Here is a 4,999-nt window from a genome sequence, read left to right on the forward strand (position 1 = left end):
TATATATATATATACACACACACACATATATATATATATATATTTTTTTTTTTTTTGAGACGGAGTTTTGTTCATGTTGCCTAGGCTGGAGTGCAATGGTGCAATCTCAGCTCACTGTAACCTCTGCCTCCTGGGTTTAAGCGATTCTCCTGCCTCAGTCTGCCGAGTAGCTGGGATTACAGGCATGCGCCCAGCTAATTTTGTATTTTTAGTAGAAGTGGGGTTTCACCATGTTGGTCAGGCTGGTCTCGAACTCCTGACCTCAGGTGATCCACCCACCTCGGCCTCCCAAAGTGCTGGGATTACAGGCATGAGCCACTGTACCTGGCCCTGGTTAATATTTTTTTAGAAATTTAAAAACTTGTAAACATTTTTTACCACATTCGAGGCCGATTATAATATGATCATTACTTGCCTGATTTATTCACCCTGCAAATATTTATGGAATATCCTGTGATATAGGCCAGGTGCTATGTTGGGTTACTAACATTTGGGTTCCTCCATCACATTGGCTGGATACCTGTCCTGGATACTTTTTTGTGCTTCCAGCTCCATATTCACTTTCTCTGTTCTACTTAGTGCACTCAACAGTTGATCCTCATGGAGTCCTTCTCGTGCCCTCAGGTTGGGTCTAGGCAATGAGAGACATCAGCCAGAGACCCAAGGGCAAGAGAGATGACCCCTTTCACATCGCTACTGTCCCCAAGTTCTGGTCATCTCTCTTGCCCTTTTCTCCTTCCTCTTGTTGCTTACTTATTCCTTATTGCTGTCTTCCTTGTCCACTGTTTTTAAATTGTTCTCAGCTTCTCTGAAGGAGTGTGGCACCTGTTTCTTGTGGGACCCCAGTTAATACACCCCTGATAACCCTATAGGAGGGTCAGGGGTTATTCAGTGAGCTCTGTCTTTGCACACAGGGTTTCATAGTAAATTTCATAGTAAATTGTCTACTAGTAAATATGAACAGTCAAAGTTCATCACATGTTTGAGGAAAGCCTCCAACATGAAAGGCAAACCCAAAATAAACAAACTGATGGAAACAGAAACAGTCCAGAGAACTGAATAAAAAAAATTAAAAAGAATTAATATCCTCTGGGGCCGGGCACAGTGGCTTAATCCTGTAATCCCAGCACTTTGGGAGGTCGAGACTGGCTGATCACTTGATGTCAGAGTTTGAGACCAGTCTTGCCAACATAGTAAAACCCCATCTCTACTAAAAATACAAAAATTAGCCAGGTGTGATGGCAAGTGCCTACAATCCCAGCTACTTGGGAGGCTGAGGCAGGAGAAGCATTTGAACCCGGGAGGCAGAGGTTGCAGTAAGCCAAGATCTCGCCATTGTGCTCCAGCCTGGGTGACAGAGCAAGACTCTGAATTAATATCCTCTGAGATTAGAAAAGGTTTTGCATTCCAGATGCTATATCAGCCCAAAAAGAGGAGAAGAAGAGACAAGAGAAAGAGAGCAAGCAAGAAGGAGGAAAATAATTAGAAGATCAAGCCAGGGGAATTACAGAATGAGAAAGCAGATGGAGGTATTGAAATTATCTAAGAAAATAGTAATTTCTCTGAGTCCAAGGATATTAACTGAGCTTCCAAATTGAGAGGTCACTGAGTGCCCAATACATTGACAAATGAATTCCCACTTTATGCACATCACTGTGAAATTGCAGAACACTGGGTGCTGGTTTGGATATTTGTCCCCTGCAAACCTCGTGTTGAAATGTGATTCCCAATATTGGAGCCTAATTGGAGGTGTTTGGGTCATGGGAGCAGATCCCTCATGAACAGATTAATGCCCTCCCTCAGGGGTGAGTTCTCATCTATTAGTTCCTGAGAGCTGGTTGTTAAAATGAGCCTGGCACCTCCACCCTTCTCCTCTTGCTTCCTCTCTCTCTCCATGTGATCTCTGCACATGCCAGCTCCCCTTTACCTTCTATCATGGGTGGAAGCAGCCTGAGGCCCTCATCAGATGCAGATGCACAATCTTGAACTTCCCAGCCACTAGAATCATTAATCAAATAAACCTTTTTTTCTTCATAAATTAGAGAAAATAAAACAGAACCTTTTTTCATCCCTCCTAGGATGGTCATTATATGGAATCATTCACAATTAAAAAGCAGGTGAGTTGAATATTTTACTCTGACTTTATAAAATAAAAACCTAAACAAACTGAAGTACCTTCTATTTGAGTATAATTTGTGCTTTTGGCAGGGGGGTGGGGGGTGCTGGAGTAGGTGGGGTGGGTCATGGTCCTTGAAAAGGATTTTTATAGGAAAGTTTCTATTATTGTCCTGGGACCATGTTTGTGAATGACTCTTACATGCTATGCTATGCCCTGGGGATGTAGTGGTAAACAATAGCAGGTTTGAACATGTTGGATATACGATAAAATTTATGAAAGACATTATTAATAGGTTGGATTATGGCCTAAAGAGTTCAAGGATTTACCCCAGATCCTATAGCTGCTTAGGTAAGGATTTCAGGATTCAAACCTGAACGTGGCACCTGCCTGCACAGAGCTTACAGACTAGCAGGGGAGATCATTAAAGATCAATTATAATACCGTGTAATATGTGCTATTAGGGGAGGGGGAAAGGGATTGAGAGAATACAGGCTCCAGAGGAGGACTTAAATGGAGCATCTAACCCAGACTAGAGGGAGGCTTCCTGAAGGAAGTGGTAACAGAAGTGAGCCCTAAAGAACAGGCAAGAATTAGGAGAGGCATGTGGAGTGTGTTGCATGCAAAGTGGATTGCAAGTGCTTTATTCCAGAGGTGAGAGAGAAGGCAGTGAATTCAGAGAACTGAAATCAGTCTGACTGAGAACTGCAGGTCAATGTCACACATGAGGCTAGAGAAGTAAAATAGGTCTACAGGGCTGCACTTTCTTCTGGGAACAGGAGATTTTATGAAGTTAAGCAGTATGTTCAGAATTACATGCTGGGAAAGCGCTCTGGTTAATAGAGAGTGTGGAATAGGATAGAGAGACCACAGACAAGGGTACAATTAGTGGGCTTTAAAATAATCTAGGTAAAGGTTGATGATGACCTGTGCTAGAAGGGGTTATTCAGGTGGAGGGAATAAGGCAAATTTAAGAGATACTCAGAATATTAAAGGATACATTTTTAAAGAGTAAATAATAATTTATACACACATAAAATGAAAGTGTCAAAATTCTATTTAACTCATTAATTAATGAGGGAACCAGTACAATGTTATAAGAAAAATTCAAAGAACACACATATATGTAGGCAATCAAGAATGCCAAAATGCTAAAACGAATGTACAATTAGGGACAAAACCAGTCAATATCCTCTAGGCAATGATCGATTGTGGTCCACCAGACACAATTCATTTGCATTTCTTTTTTTTTTTTGAGACAGAGTCTTGCTCTGTTGCCCAGGCTGGAGTGCAATGGCACAGTCTCGGCTCACTGTAACTCCCACCTCCTGGGTTCAAGCAATTATCCTGCCTTAGTCTCCCGAGTAGCTGGGACTACAGGCATGTGCCACCATGCCTTGCTAATTTTTGTATTTTCAGTAGAGACGGGGTTTTACCACATTGGCCAGGCTGGTCTAGAACTACTGACCTCATGATCAGCCCACCTCGGCCTCCCAAAGTGCTAGGATTACAGGCAGGAGCCACTGCATCTGGCCTTCATTTGCATTTCTATGGTTAAGAATCTGTTGCGTTATTATCTATTTGCTACAATTTATAGAGTTATAAATATCTTAAAAACAAGGAAAGGCTCACAAAACTGATAATGGTGCCTTGGGCAAGGACACCCAGTCTTTTTTTCCCATTTCAAAGTCTTTCACTATTTTCCTTGACAAGATGATATCAACAGGATTTTTGGTGATTAACTGGATGTGGTGATGATGAGCAGGAAGGATTGAGAGAGAAAAGTCAAGTGACCATTTATTCAAAGAGGCTGAGGGGGCATTTAGCAAGACGTTGATGTTGGAACAGAAGGGTACCATGAGAAGGTTTTGGAGGCAAGGGAGTCTGAGATGTGGGGTCAGGGAAAGGATGCATGGAGAAATATAGGGTTGAGACTAAAAACTAGAGGGGCTTACATCTTGGGCAGTAATGAAGGAGAACGGGAATGTGATACAAGGTGATAGTAGCTGGCTACAAGGTTTGAAAAATTAATCAGATTTGAAAGATGATTCTGTTTAAAGGCAGAAAATGGAGAGAAGGCAAATGAGTGTGGAAAAAGCTTCTAAGAGGGAGAATGGAAAAAATCTGAGAGAGATTTAGGAGACAGAATTAATAGAGTGACTGGCCACTCCCAAAAATCTTATCCAACTGCCTCCCCAGTCTCTGGATGCCTAGTTGGCAATTCAAGTTTAATGAGACCAATTCAAGTTTAAGGAGCTCCTGACCTTCTCCTCCTCCCCACTGTCTCCCATATTTCAGTGAATCTCAACTTCATTCTTCCAGTTACTCAAGCCATAAAACTTCAGAGTCATTTTCAACTCTTCCCTTCTTAACCCTGATGTCTGCTCCAAAACCAAATCCTGCCAACTCTGCTTTTAAAACCTCCACAGAATCTAACCACTCTCCACAACCTCATTGCTACCACCCTGGTCTAAGCTACTATCATCTTGCCTATTTTATGACAACCGCCTCCTAACGGGTCTCCCTGCTTCAGTTCTTACCCCCTATAGTCCCTTCACAAAGCATAAGCTAAAATGATCCTTTTAACACCAAAGTCATGTCATTCCTCTGCTCAAAATCCTTTAATGCCTGCATGCTGTTGCAATCCTGCCATCCCAGCTACTTGGGAGGCTGAGGCGGGAAGATCACTTGAGCCCAGGAGTTTGAGGCTGTGTACTACGATGGCTCCTGTGAGAGTCACTATACTCCAACCCAGACAACACAGTGAGACCCTGTAGCTAAACACAAACACACTGAAAAAACCAAACCCTTTGATCACTTTTCTCTTTCAGGAAAAGCCAACATCTTTTTTTTTTTTTTTTTTTTTTTTTTTTTTTTTTTTTT

At 42.0% G+C, this 4,999-nt stretch overlaps 1 protein-coding gene across 1 annotated transcript in view; it reads right to left on the minus strand.

Moving 5' to 3' along the window:
* Nucleotides 1–4,999, minus strand: part of LOC112619060 (nmrA-like family domain-containing protein 1) — a 21,209-nt gene that overhangs the window by 13,462 nt on the left and 2,748 nt on the right. The gene's annotated exons all lie outside the window — the stretch shown is intronic.

Source organism: Theropithecus gelada, chromosome 2 (genome assembly GCF_003255815.1).
Source record: "Theropithecus gelada isolate Dixy chromosome 2, Tgel_1.0, whole genome shotgun sequence".
In the NCBI taxonomy this organism is placed as follows: domain Eukaryota; kingdom Metazoa; phylum Chordata; class Mammalia; order Primates; family Cercopithecidae; genus Theropithecus; species Theropithecus gelada.